The following is a 15,728-nucleotide window of genomic DNA, read 5'->3' as shown; positions in this document are numbered from 1 at the left end:
TTCTACATTTTATTTTTATGGGTAAAAGAGAAATGCATATCTTTCATTTATTCTTTCTAAATACACCACACCATTTCCTCTCATTTTCAATGACTGTCACTGAAATTTTATGCTTCCTGTTAACACCTTTTTCCATTTGAAGTGTATACATAGTTTGATATAACTTGATATAACTTTCTTCTGCATAAAATTATTTTTGTATTAAGGTATACAGATCATTTATGATCTGCATAGAAAAATATTTCATATGGATTTTTTAACCATCCATTTTGTGATATCTTTACTTTTCCACAAGTGCTCTGTCTCTCTTCTATTAAATACTGTGATGCATTTGACCCTGTTTCTAATCTTTTGCATTTCCTCATGACATGACATGATTGTGACATGCCAGAATCTCAGCCTTTGCTATATGTGAACTATATCACCCAAGCTGAGAACCATGCTGATAATTTGATGGAGTGGGAAGACTGAAAGACGGAGCTATACATCTGAAGCATGCTTAGCCCAGTGGAAACATCAGCAACGATCACTATTAGGTACACTCCCCTCGTGCTTTTGGCACCTAGTGGAGTTCTGTTCTACTGCTGGAACTCCTTCTGGAGTTCTTCATAACCAAGTGCTTCACCTTCCATCACCATAACCTTCAACTTCATTATGTCCTTCCTCCTGGCCCCTACTTCCCTGTCAAAAGAAAGTAGTATATGAGAAGTCCCTCTCAATTCTACCTGGAATAAGCCGGGGGGGGGGGGTGTCTTTCGTGGGCAGTTTGGGTTTTGTTGTTGTTGTTTTTTCTTTTTTTTTTTAATCAGAAAGATCTTGATAGAGGACTTCTGAGTTGATGGGCATTGTTTAAGTCAGATGGAGCTGTTGCAACATCTGAAAATGTAGAGTTCCTCAAATTCCGTTAACATTTTTTATGTCTAATAGGAACCAAGACCAATAGCTTTTTCACAGAAGGCGTTCACTGTAGAACTAAAATTAATTACTGAAAATATAATAATTAAAGACAATCTTATTTATGTTCTGGACAGCTGATTAGAAAGATAAAGATATAGCTCAACACTGCTTTCTTGTTCCTGCATTTATTTTAAAAACTCTGGAATACATTTTAGCTAGTAGTGTCTGTATTCTACTTCGTATCAGAACTGCATATAACTTTTGCCATTTCCCCTCCCTTCCTATCTCTCTCTTTCCTTTCTTCCTTCCTCTCTCTCTCCTTCCTTCCTTCCTTCTTTCTTCATTTCCTTCCTTCTTTCCTTGCTTCTTTCATTTCCTCCATTCCCCACTGCCTTCCCTCTTCCCTCCTCCCCTTCCTCCACTCTCCCTCCCTTTGCCCCTTCCCTCATTCATTCCTTCCCTTCATTCTTCCCATAGAGAGTTTTAAATATACTTTCCCATAGAGATATAATTTAATATATTCATCTGTGCATTTTATGGATTTTTTTCACCAATAAGTGTTCTTCTGTTGGTGAGGATGGGGGAAGAAGAAGTGAGTGCCTTTCTCTGTCTGCTCAGTTGGAGAAGACTGAACTGGAAAGGAATTTCAATTGCTTTTGCCATTAGCAGTAATTACATTTGCAAATAAAAGCTCACTGAAAATCATCAACTTACTAAGTATTAAGTAGGTTGTACATTGACCTCCAGCTACTATCTGTAGATATACATGTATCGATAATGAATCACAAAGAATCCCAGGTACAAGCACTTTTCCTCCAGAAGGGAGAGGAGATAATGATTTGCCTGTAAAATTTATTTAGCAGGCCTAATCATCTCCATTAATGTATCTTTCCTTCAGAGGAATTGTCAGTTTCAGTCATATAAATTGAGACATCTCAGATATATATTCTACTTTTTTTTTTTTTCCTGCTACAATGCCAATAAATGGCTAGTGTTTAATAATTAGGTACTTGTTCTTAACATGAGTGAAAGAAGGATAAATGTGAAGTGGACAGAGACTTCTGACATGAGATTTAAATCTGAAAATCATCCTCACTTGGAAGTACGAAGGAAGTGCTTTTCCTTTTCATTTCTTTTTAACATAAATTCAGGAGTTCTGGATGACACTCATTCACAGAAAAAGTCTTGACTTCAGGAATAAGTGGAAATTTAAACTCTAGTTTTTAGTAGTAGGGTCTTTTTTCATCTGGTCCTGACAGCCTCCAAAATTTTTGATCTGAAACTTCATATATTCTGAAACTTAAATAATATTGTAAACTATATATGAACAATCAACATGACGAGAAGCAGAAAATGAAACAAATATGTTTAGGCCTTATGTAGATTTTAACACCTCATCCTCAATCAATTTGATGGAAATTGAAAGGAGCGGTGCCCTCTTTATTTGTTGCTGTTCTGAAAGAGAAATACCAAAATGGCTACTGTACTATTTGTGTAATTCCTGCTGTTTCATTGACTTTCCCTTTGCCAGCATGCTTCCGGATACTGCTTTAGCACATTCAATCAGTGCTACCACAGGTGGTTTTTTACATTCTAAATTAGTTTTCTGCATTATTTACCTCCCATTCCCTAATAGGCGTGGGGAGGTTAGAGGAGCAGTAGACATTATGCTGTTGAGAGTAGAGTAGCGTGCCTGCACCCCACAGCGTATGCTGAAGTAGGAAATACATAGCTACTGCCCCATTACTTGGGTCAGCTGTGTCCTCCCCTGAGAAGCATTGCTTTAAGGCCGTGCTCTAGCACAACATGCAAACTTCAGCTCTATCACCAGGCTAGGTAATAAGACAAGAATTACTGAAAAGCAGAAGGCAATGGACAGAACAATGGCTGTAGAATCGCTGGGTTATATAGCTAGCCTTGCCACTTACTTTTTATAGACTTTTTCAGAAGCCACTTTATCACTACTGCCCTAAGTTTATTTATCTACAAAATAAGATTAATGATTCTTTAAATCATTCCCATAAGATAAGACTCCATGTTATTTTCCAACTGTTTTCATTATTGATTACCTTACATAAATGACAGCAGTGACAATTTGTTTTTAACAACCTAATTCTGTGGAGTATGTAGTTGGTTTTCCCTCTATTGTGTGTGTATTTTTAGTTGAACGCAAGTTCTTTGTGAGGCCTGATGCTAAAATAATAACTGCAGAGGTCTACACAAGGAAAATCAGTAATATTTCACAAGCTGGCAAAAGGTTTATTGGAATTTCAGCATTTATTCTAATTTGCTATCAAATGATTCTTATGGTTACTTAATATATTTAATCTAGTTAAAAATTGGCATCATGATATTCTGTAAATTCTTGTAACATAAATAAAAATATTTATTATTATCTGTTATAGAGGCAAGCAACATTTCAAAGAAGCTAAGGCCAACAAATAAAATTGACATAATTAAACATTTCCCTGAAGTTTTCATAGATTATCAATTTCCAATATTTTTTAAACTACCATCACAAAAAAACAAAGATGGGACACAATCAGCTGGTGCAGTGTCAGTGTTGAGTTTGGCATTTTGGAAAACTTGCGTTTCAAAGGGTTTTGGCTCAAAGTCAAACACAAGTTTTTCTGAGTTATTGTGCCTCAAACATTTGTTTCCAAACATTAAGAAGCTTGCAAGAATTATAAAATCAAAATATCCCATTAATGTTTGCAAGTATATATACATTTTTCCCTAGTGTCAACCAAATTTTTGTATAATATTATCCTACAGATACAAAGTTTCTGTGTTTAGCACAACTCTCTTTTCATGTAAGACAATAAGTTAATGCTAATGAACAGGAAAAACTCTCAACCGTTTAGCCTTGCTTCAAGCGTCAGGAGTTTCACTAACCAACTTTTCAGAAAATAAATGCAGTGTCTGTAAGAAGACTTGGCTTCACTGAAATGCGCAGTAATTCTAAATTATCTTAGATGATCTCTGGTCAAGTGTACTTTCAAGTGAACTGTTGCTTACCTGTAGTTCAGGTCAGAGTTATTCATTAGTCAGTACTGGGTCCAGTCCTCTTCAATATACGCATCAATGACCTGGATGAGGGGATAGAGTGCACCCTCAGCAAGTTTGCTGATGATACAAAGCTGGGGGGGTGGCTGACACACCAGAAGGCTGTGCCGCCATACAGAGAGACCTGGACAGGTTGGAGAGTTGGGCAGAGAGGAACCTTATGAAATTCAACAAGGGCAAGTGTAGGGTGCTGCACCTGGGGAGGAATAACCCCATGCACCAGTACGGGTTGGGGGCTGACCTGCTGGAGAGCAGCTCGGTGGAAAGAGACCTGGGAGTCCTGGTGGACAACAGGATGACCATGAGCCAGCAATGTGCCCTCGTGGCCAAGAAGGCCAATGGCATCCTGGGGTGCATCAAGAAGAGTGTGGCCAGCAGGTGGAGGGAGGTCATCCTCCCCCTCTACTCTGCCCTGGTGAGGGCGCACCTGGAGTACTGCGTCCAGTTCTGGGCTCCCTGGTTCAAGAAGGACAGGGAACTGCTGGAGAGGGTGCAGCAAAGGGCTACAAAGATGATTAGGGGACTGGATGGAACACCTCTCTTATGAAGAAAGGCTCTTCATAAGAGACTGGGTCTCTTCAGTCTGGAAAAAAGACGGCTGAGGGGGGACCTTGTCAACACTTATAAATACTTAAAGGGTGGGTGTCAGGAGGATGGGGCCAGGCACTTTTCAGTGGTGCCCAGCGACAGGACAAGAGGTAATGGGCACAAACTTGAGTATAGGAAGTTCCACCTAAACATGAGGAGGAATGTCTTGATGCTGAGGGTGGCAGAGCACTGGAACAGGCTGCCCAGAGAGGTGGTGGAGTCTCTGTCTCTGGAGACATTCAAAACCCGCCTGGACGTGTTCCTGTGCAACCTGCTCTAGGTGAGCCTGCTCTGGCAGGGGGGTTGGACTAGATGATCTCCAGAGGTCCCTTCCAACCCTATGGTTCTGTGATTCTGTAAATATATACTACAAATTAGTATATTAAAACTACAGATAAAATGTAATGTTAAAAGTTTCCTATAAAATATACTAACAGAAAGGTCCTAGATATTAATAACATTAATAATCATATTTTAAATCATGTTTTGACTGGTTAGGTTTTTAATAGCCTTTTGTGGGCAACTGCTCAGGAGCTAATTTTTGTTCTAAAATCATGTGCTGTATTTTATGTAACTACAAATGTGCCTTTTACATTCACTATTATTATTATCCTCTTTTATTTGCGCTGTTAAGGATCATGAATTATGCCTTTTAGCTTCATACTAATGCTTGCAGGCTGTATTTAATAAATATAAAGCTCTTTCAAACACAGATAGGCATCTGATGCTAGGTTTTGTGCAACCATATCTCCCACTGATTTAAACTACAAGAAAAAGAATGCCTATTGTATAATAGTTGAATTGAATGACTGCTAAATTTACCCCAAAAATATTTTTGAAGTTAACAAGATGATTTTGTGCTGTCAAATTTGTTACTAACCACTTGCTTTTAAACAAAAAAGAGAATGTGTCCTAATACATGACTAAAAGTCAAATAAGTATCCCAGGCTGTACACAAAAATACATCTAAAAGGCAGAGAATTCTTTTATCTTCCCAAGACAAGAGAAACATTTTTAAATGTCCCCAAGACATAGGGAAATCCTTTTTTTTTTTTTTTTTTTGACATTGCCTCTAAGAAAATTCTTACTAGAAAACCCTGGCATTTTACATGCACTGATTTCTGCTTGAGGAACACTGCTTTTGATTACATTTTCTTGCCAGAGGGGGGAGAAAAGAAATGTTCATTTATATTCATCGGGAAACATTAATACGTAGATTTTACTCTCACTGTTGGTTTCAAATGTCAGTGCAGCTGCACTTAATGCAAAGTTACATTTACACCCTAGGAATTCTGTATTAGCAGACCCATGTGAAGATTCCAATACTGCAAAATTGCTACTTTGGTAAGTTTTTATAAAGTAGTTACCTGCAGCATTATCATTAAAAGTCTAGCAAACATTTACACAAGAAGCAACTAGTTTTATTAACTGTTGACATCTAGCATAGAAGTCATCTTTCTAGACTCAGTTTGGCTTTAAAAGATTAGATTCTCTTTTTTAAAAAAGTCTAAAATTAGTGTTTTCCAGCATGTATAACTAGGTTTGCAATGAAGACTTCCACGGGATTTGAAGCATGTAATTTAGTCTTCTTGATATATTTACATTCAGAGACTAGCAGTGTATATGTTTTAACAACAGGCTCAGTTTAGAAACAGTTTAGATCTATTATAGTGCCTAGGTAAGAGATTTCTTTCTAAGCATACATGAGAGACTATCCCACTTCTACAGGCCGTTGGTAGTGTTTCTGCTTTCCTGGCAGTCAATCTGTCCCAAAACATCATGATCAAATTAGCTACTACTGACAAGATACCTTTGTGTATTTTAATAGCGCTAAACTGATTCCATGGTGATCTATTGGCAATAGAACCAGTGTGTTAAAGATTGCAAAAAATATCTTTTTATGTCCTGAGCATAAAAAACCCTCTTATTTTCATTATTGGTATGCTAAAGGCAGATACATATCTCCCTGTAATATCTCTGAAAACGGGGAATGCCTTTTTATGTCCAGAGTACGTATTTTAGGTATCAAAACCAGACTGAAAATCATATTTTTCACATATCTTCTTGAAAAGATTAATTAAATCCTCTTGATAAAATGGATTATAGCTTGATTGTGTGAGAATATTCACGGATAATTCCACATCAGCTTTACTGGCATTTTTAAAACAACTTCTCCAAGAGGTTATTTATATTATAAGAGCTTTTTAATATTTCTGCCACTTTTTTTGCTGTTTTGGAACAGAATCCTACTTGAAATAGTCTTCCTAAAACTGCAGAACAACTTTATTATTTTGGATGATGTCTAAGTTACGATGTAACTTATTGTGTGAACATTGTTCTCACACTTCCAAATTCAGTGAAGAACCTGCATGCCCCTTCTTCTTGATGAAGCAGATAAATTTATTCTTATTTACATTTGTTAAGTACAGGTTTTCCTGCAAAGAGGTGTACATCAACAGTCTATATTAGACTTGATAATTGCAAATTTTTTATATTTTTATGTCACCACAACAGTGTGTTTCCTCCATTGTCAGGCTATGGATCTGAGTCATACTCAGATAAAAGAATATTACCCCAGAAATATTCTTGTAGATGAGGAAGCTGAAACCCAAAGTTTAAGTGACAAGGAGGAGGGTAGGAAGAAGAGCAAGCAAAATCAATATGTTCTAAGGGAGAAAGTGGGAACTACTGGTTGAAATCATTTTGTTTTTCTTTCTAATTTTGCCTCTGATGTGACTTTGAAGAAACCATTTAGTGACTTAAGTATGAAATCCTTTGAAAGTATTCTGATTATTTTTATGCATTAAGATTACTGCAATTTACTGTATTAGAAAACAATTACATTGACACTTCTCTTTACTACTAAATAACTACTGAATTTCAAATAAAAATCTCTGGTAATTCTTCAGTGCTTTTTCCAATAGGAAAAGAAAAGGAAGGCATGTTTTTATATGATGAGGAATGAAATCAGAAGACAAGAATGTGAGTGTAAATTTTGCATGTCTGTGTATGTGTATGTACCAATGCAAAAAACTGCCTGGCAGGCATTTGTCCCAAATGGATCCCGTTAAAGACAGTGAAACCATCATTAAACAATTACTTAGAAACAGAAACTTTCAAAAAAAGGAGAGAGTCATATGGAAAAAAGTATAACATTTTTTATCAGGGAAAAGAGTCCTCAGACTGTAAAAAGCATTGGTCAAAACCTCACATAACGTTGCCAGGAGACACCCCACCCCACTCTGCCTTAGCCAGAGAGAGACTCCTTCCCATTAGATGCCACAAGCTGCCTCAAGGACTGTACTCTCCCACTTGCCTGTCTCACTCCCTTCTTCGTCTCCGCTGTTTCATGGCCACTGCTACCAAGGCTGCCATTGAGTATCACATCCCCAATGAGTTCTTCCTTGCTAGGTGTAGTGAAGTTATCCCTGACACTCTCAGTCTTCTTGAGTGTTTACATCCCATCATGTATTCCTTCCAGGAGATGTCAGAAGGGTTAAAATATCCCAGATGAATTGGAGTTTATAACTGATCCCTGAGAGAAATAGCAATGAAGAGAAGGAAAAACAAACAAGTAAATAACTGGTTTCTTTTAAAGAGGTAATGACCAAAATTCCTTCCTGATCTGAACAGTTACCTATTTACTATTACATCAGATCTCCAGTATTTGGAGCAGAGATTTGGGCAGCATTCTGAGAAGGCTGTGGCAAAGTACCTAAATCTTCCCTTCTTTTTCAATCAGCTTTCTTCTGAGATCCCATAGCAAAAGTTATGGCACTCTCATAGACACCTCAACCAATACAAGTTATGCTCTCACCCTTTAAAGGCAAACTCTATGATGATTCCCTAGAGGTTGTACATGCAGGGATTGCTGGAGGGGACGGATATTAAAAAAGTGAACAGGTTATCTGTGCATCTCCAGGCATAACAAACTGGCTTGCTGAAAAAGCAGTCGGTTCTGAGACTGTGAGCATAATATGGGAAAAAGACTACATTGAAGCTCAACAGAAAAGCTTTAACACAGTATAAGACACTGTTCTTGAGGAAAATAGGAACAGAAGGGACAAGTAGGAATTGGTTTGAGGACAAGTCTAAAAGCTATTTTGCTATTTCAGTCTACTTGTAGCATATCTCTTAAGTCTCTTCCCCTTTTGTTATCATTCTGTTTCCTATATCAAATACTTGGAAACCATTCTCCACTATCACCACATAGACTGAATTTTTTGGAAGGTTTTTAGCTGGCTGACATTTCACTTGGACTAGCTCCTCACTGTGCTAGGTAATCCAGGGTGATGGCTTTTGAGAAATGAGAAAAAACTAATAATTCTGCTTGGCAAGTAGTGAAAAGCTTAGTTCCTAGAGAAAATCCAACTAAGACAAATAGGGACTGATATGTTTAAAACAAGACTGTGAGAGGACTTGAACCCTACTGGGACCAGAATGTGAGCATTTGGGGACAAAAGGATTACTTAACTTTTCCAAATGTTCTCCTAATATTTACAAAGCCCACCATTCACAATTATCTTCTTCCTCAGTATCAGGACAACAAGGCAGCTTAAACTGTAAAAGCTAAATTCAGGTGGGTCTGCCTTAAATGGAAGGCCCTTCTTCTTCCCTAGACAAAGGGAGAGTTTCCTGCTCCTACTGGTTCAGATTCTCTGGAGTGCCAGTTGTCTTTTAATAGTAAGCACTAAGCCTAGAAAACTGGGGCTCTCCAAACATTGTATTATGCATTTGTTTCAGTAAGAATAAGAATCAAACTTGTATGTGCCTTTTCTCTCTTCCAAACTAAGTTCATTTCTCACTTTCTTCAAACTGCATTGCTTTGACCTGCCATGGGTGCAGAAGACAGCTCAGTCTATGTCCCCCAAAGAAAAAAAACAACTTATTTCAAGGTTTTGTAGCCTTCCTAAATCTACCCTGGAGATGGACTTTACCTGTCATGTTTATTGTTAATATTTTTGGAGTAGAAATTGAGACATCCTCAGAAGGAATCATATGTTATTTAGGCAATTAGATGCCTTTTTGCAAAATTAGCTTGCATTGGTGAGTACTTTGAATACATAAGGTCTCTTCATGTGACTCCACCTAGTGAGAGAGGAAAAAGACTTCTGAGGTACAGAAAAGCAACCTGGGGAGGGTAGAAAATACTTAAAGGCAGAATGTCAAATAACTGAGAAATAAATGAGAAAAGAAAGACAATGGATTCTCTTTCAAGGAATGTATGTGACCAAAGGAAGTAGACACCATGGTTTTTATTTGACTCTTTGTTGGAGGACTGGACCCATGGCAGTTGCTGAGGTGCTCCTACAGTCTGTCTTCAGAACGAGTGAGTTGATGTCCACACGTAAAGGAAGGTGGAAAGGCATTGTTTGGTTAGTGAACTATGTACCTTCTGACTGTGTCTACAAAGGCTGTACCTTTGAAGTATTTCTGAATTTGTTTGTTGTCTGCAGTATACCACCTAGCCTTGAGGCAGCAGTGGAGAAGTTACTCTGGATTGTCAGGGTTGCTCTCAGCAGAGGGTAGAGGCCAAGGCCAGAATCAAATGCCTTGCTACATCCGTTTATATGTATACAGTTAGCAGAAAGAGATGCTTAACTGGTGTTTCATAGAGAGCACGTAATAGATGAATTTGGACTGGCTGGAGTTATTTTTAATAACAAGAAATTATTTTTATTATATAAAGAGGGATTAAGAGGAAGGAGGTTGCGAAACGTTCCTTAAACACATCTGTGTTATGACTCCTTGACTCAGCCTAACCCACTGAGAGCTGGAATAAGGTGTTAGCACAGTTATTAATTGAGACTGCAGATATTGTCAGGATATTCTGAAACACTGATTTTTTTTTTCAATTGTAAATTTTAAAATTTGCATGTTTGAAAGTGCATTTCAAGTAGGAAAATATAAATCTAAAGATCCAATGGAAAAATGTATATAGATATTTATGTTTTAACACCATACCCTACAATGACTACAAAACGTTATTTTTCATCTTCATCTCATTTTGCTGTGAAAGACCTGTTGCTTAAACCAACATGAAAACACTTTGCCCTTGGAGAAGCATATTGATGAATATAATAGCTCTATTTCTTCAAAAGATAAAAAACATGCTATTGTGCTGCATTTTAATGGTGTGAAATATGAGGTGTTCACCCTGGAATTGATTATTGTGGATTGGATTTAGATATCCTGGAGAGAAGGTGATTTGAAAGTTAGATTAATTAAATGGCCCCACGGTTTGTCACTGAAGTTAGATTTTTATATTAAATTGGTTTTCTCCTGTCTTCTTTAGAATTTTACTTCATCACTGTTCCTACACATTGAAAAATGATAAAATGACAAAAAATGAAGTGTGCTGTTTATTTTTCATTAGTCCCACCTTGATTCTTTTACTGAAAATGGATACAGTGAATGTAGAGATGTCTAATAACTGGAAGACTTGGTAAATTTACAGTATTTCCCAATCAGTAGAACACTGGTTGTGAACTACAGATACCTTTGTTCTATTTCCAGCTTTATAACTGGCCTGTCGCTTCATTTTAGCCATGGCCTCTCACTTGTCCGGTTCTTCTGTCTTTGAAGTGGGGATAATGACGCTGAGAATCTTTGTGAGGTGTTGTGGTGTATACTGATAAGAAAAGATACGGTAGAGTTAAGCAGTATTTTTAAATTTAATGTCATCAGGACCCCAAATGCACAACTAAAACCTCTCCATTCCGTCTTTGCTGATGCTAGACTAACTAAGGAGTTATCAGCACCACAAGTGCCAGGGTCTTTGTTGTTCTGTACTCATCCAGAGAGTTGTTAACAACCAAAGAATCAGAAAATAAGTGCTCACATTTTCTTCATGTTTTTACCCTTTGTTTTTTACTTTTCCCCTGAGATACTAAGAAAGTATTGCAAAACACTTTAAAAGACATATTTTTCCACCCATTTGCCCTAATGGACCAAACAATAGACTTTTATACAGAAGCTTTGACCCTAAAAAACCACAGTGCTTATTACAGGACCAAGCAGCTACATTTAGGAATAATTTTTGACTCATGGTAGCCTTAGGGAGTTCTATATAACATGAACCTACGTGAGTTCCAGTTGGAACTCATTCAGAGTCAAATTAGCTAACACATTTATTACAGGCCTAATTAATCCAACACTTAATTTAATTTGTGCAAAGACCATCTTGGTTTAGACCACACCAGAAGGATGATAGTGACTCTTAAGATGTATATAGTCTAGCAATTTCCAGTATAAAAATCCGTTGTATAACACTCATGTCACCATTCCTTGTAGGGGAATATCAGTACTGAGATTGAGGTAATCTCCAGGAAACATGACTTTCTTTTGTTTCTCTCAGTTATAACTTCTTAAATGCTGAATAAAAATGCTGTGTCCCTCATGGTTGTTTTAAAGATATGGTCAGCTTTTCAAAGTGACGGAGCAAGAAATGTGCTAAGAACCTGGCTCATTCTTTGATTTATTGCCTACAACTTCCGGCTTGTCTCCCTCCCTCTCTTCTGAAGAGGAAACAGAAGACTGAAGAGATGTAAAGAATAGATATAACTCAGCCCCCTGGTCCATCCTCTTTCTTAGTCAGAGTAGTCCAATGAACTCAGTTCCTGGGAGCAGAGTAGAAACGGGACAGGACAGTTCCAATATTGAGCAGGTAGACTGGTGTTATTGCCCCAAAAGTGACCTCTCCTTTAACTAGGTAATTTAATTATAATTGCTGCTTCATCAGCAGCATCACATGCTGCAGATGTGAAGGTTTAATATGCGGGTTTTACTGGCGAACTGTTGCGTGTAGGAAAGCGAGCAAGTCTGTACCAAAAAAACCCACCCAGTACTCTGCTATAATTAGCCTGAGCTCAGAAAATAGAAGTATGCTTAAAAATTTAACTGGAATTTAACCTGTGAAATTTTAACTCAGCAATTTTGATCTTTAAACTCATAGGATAATTTAGGGTCAGAGGAATCTCTGGGTGAAAAACTAGTCCAACGCTCTGCTCAAATGGGTCAAACTTTGAAGCTAGATCAGGTTGCCTAGGGCTATGTTTGGCCAACTTGAATATCTCCAAGGTAGAGAGTCCATGCTCTAGTTGGGCAAACTTCTTCAGTGTTTTACCACCCTTGTGATTTTTTTTCAGTTTTAATATCTATACTGAGAATATATAATATTAATAATTCCAAATAATTTAGATTTCCCTTTCTGCAGCTTGTATGTGTTGCATTACTGTGCACTTCTACAAGACCTGTTTGTGCCTTCTTTTTAGCTACCCATTACCTGAAGACAGCAGTTAGAATAGTCCTTAGATACATTAGAGGAGGTAAAACGGTAAAGCTCTCTTAGTCCTTTCTTCTCCTGGCCAAACAAAACCAGTTCACTCAGTACGTCCTCATATATCTAGTGCTCTAGTGCCATAATCATTTTGGTGACCCTCCACTGAATTTACTTCAGTGTATCAATACCCGGGTTTGTACTGGGGACGCCAAAATGGGATATAATACACCAGACTTGCATTTTTCAGAAACTAAAGAGACAAAGCCTTGAACTAATTGCAAGCGCAAAAATACATTTTAAGCTCATACTTGGCAACTTAGGCTGCTGCTTTGCAAAGGATAACCTAAAATGTAAGAATATGCATAGCAATATGCATAATAATATTCATGCATATTAATAATAATGTGCAAGCATAAATTAAAGTATGCCTGAAACCTTTTCTTTAATGCCTCCCAGAAACTTTTATGGAATAAAGACAAATAAGAACAGATGCTTGCTAACAGTCATTATCAGACTTGACATCAGATGTACACAAACCAGATTACATGGTCCAACTGCAAGTTATCATTTTTGTGCTTTCTGTTCTGAGTTTTTCCTTAACCATCATGTTCCATATTTTGCCAAGCTACAATATTGCAACAAAGGGCATATGTCCTGATCCATACTAGAGAAAGAGTAATGCTGAGAAAATTTGTGGGTTGAGATAAAGACAGATAAAGACAGTTTAATACAGAAAAAGAAAAGTAAATGGGGGGAAACAAATAAATAAATAAAGAAAAAAACAAACAAAAAAATCCAAACCCCACAAAACAATAAGAGAGAAAGTGATGCAAAAATCCCACAACAAAGACACTCACCATCATCTGACCCAGACAGTGCCCAAGCAATGGCAGCCCCAGCAAACTTTCTGCCTCCCAGTCTTTGTTGCTGAGTATGACATCATATGGTATGGAATATGGTCAGTTGGAGTCAGTTGTCCCAGCTGTGTCCCCTCCCAGCTTCTTGTACACCCCCAGCCTACTCATTGGGGGGTCACTCTGAGGAGCAGAGAAGTCCTTGACGCTGTGTAAGCACTGCTCATCAGTAACTAAAACATCCCTGTATTGTCAACACTATTTTCATCACAAAACTGAAACATGGCACCATACAAACTACTATGATGAAAATTAGAATCATAGAATCATAGAATTGCCTAGGTTGGAAGGGACCTTTCAGATCATTGAGTCCGACCATCAACCCAACACTGACAAAAACCATCACTAAACCATGTCGCTAAGCACCACATCTACCCGTCTTTTAAATACCTCCAGGGATTATGATTTCACCACCTCCCTGGGCAACCTGTTCCAATGCTTGATAACCCTTTCAGTGTAGAATTTTTTCGTATTATAATTTTTTCCTAATAATTAAGTCTATCCCAGCCAAAAAACGGTACAAAGTGCCATCTTTCCTAGTTCTTTGCCCTACAGGAAACTAACAGCTCAAACAGTTGTCTCAAAAAGACAGTAAAGAAATGAACAGGAGAGAAAGAACCAAATATAAAATATAAATGCAAGGAATTTATATTCTTATCTTCCCCTTTACTTATTACTATCATAATCCTTTGGACAGACAGTGAAGCCCTCTTTCCTCTCTTTTTCTGATAATATAGGCTATGGAAAGATTGTCTTTGTATCTCTCCAAGTAAATTTCCAACTTGAGAATACAAGGACATAGCAACAACTGAGAGCAAAGTGGTTGACATGGCAACAGCAAATAGCCATAAGACCTTGTGCAGTCTCTTAAGATGGAAAAGGTTGATTTTCTTCCGTAAAAGGGAGAAAAAAAAGAAAGGAAAAAACATCTAAAACTTTAGATACACAATTGCATTTTAATAGTGTAATAATTTAATTGGCTCATGGCCTGTTTTAGAACTGGCAGTGAAATTATAATAAAGAGTAGTGTTAGCATTGTAAATGAGAAGTTATTTACTTAGAGGGCTATGTTCATTATTATTGTTTGCTGCTGATCTTGGTATGTGAGATGTTAGATTTGCCTTAACCTCTTCAAGACAACTTCACTCCTTTCCTCTCAGAAGAAGATGCAGAGTGAAACTGTTTATTATGCAAATGAGTCAGCTTCCCTCGATCATCACTATCAAAATAAAAGGCGGAGCATACGACAGCTGCAGGCAAAGCCTGTGTTTTACAGTGTGCCTGGCCACTAAGCGGTGCAGAGATTGGACTGCTCAAGAAGTTGGCTTCTGTAGACTTTTCTTTTTTTTTTTTTAATTTTTTTTTTAATGCTGTATATGTTAGGCATGTTAGGTTATTTAAGGTTGTAAGTAAACTTCTTCTCTGTGTTCCCCTTGTTTAATAAGACAAACAGTTGATTTGCATTTGATGGAAGTGAGTTCCTGTGAACATCATAACTGCAGCCCTCTGGTGTTTTTGTGTATGTGTGTGTATGCAGCAGCCTTTGGCAGAATAAAAAGTTTTAGCTCAGTAGTTTTCCTGATGGGTTGTATGGCATGTTTCCAGATGATTTACCCCACAGCTTCCTGTACTGTGAAGAGGCATCATCTGTTAGTCTTCAAGCAATTGTACTTCCTGCTGTTTGCAACTTCCTGCTGGGTTTTTTGACCAGCAAAATTGTGAAGTCTCCAAAAATCCCCATATGTGTTGTCTGACTGTTATTGCTTTATATCAGATTAAGTTTTCTATGATTTATGGGTTTTCTAGGTAGACTCAAAATGGTAGATGGGCTACCTGAGGAGTGAACAGCACCAACCTACAAAATAGTTTGGCAGTATTAGAATGGAGTGCAAGTAGACCAAGAAGAGATGTTTGATCATAATAAATGAAGAGTTATTCACAGTGGCAGAATAAATAAAATCCAAGATTTGAAATCTACAATT

Source organism: Chroicocephalus ridibundus, chromosome 2 (genome assembly GCF_963924245.1).
Source record: "Chroicocephalus ridibundus chromosome 2, bChrRid1.1, whole genome shotgun sequence".
Taxonomy (NCBI): Eukaryota; Metazoa; Chordata; class Aves; order Charadriiformes; family Laridae; genus Chroicocephalus; species Chroicocephalus ridibundus.
The sequence above is the reverse complement of the archived record's forward strand: the minus strand, read 5'-3'. Positions refer to the sequence as shown.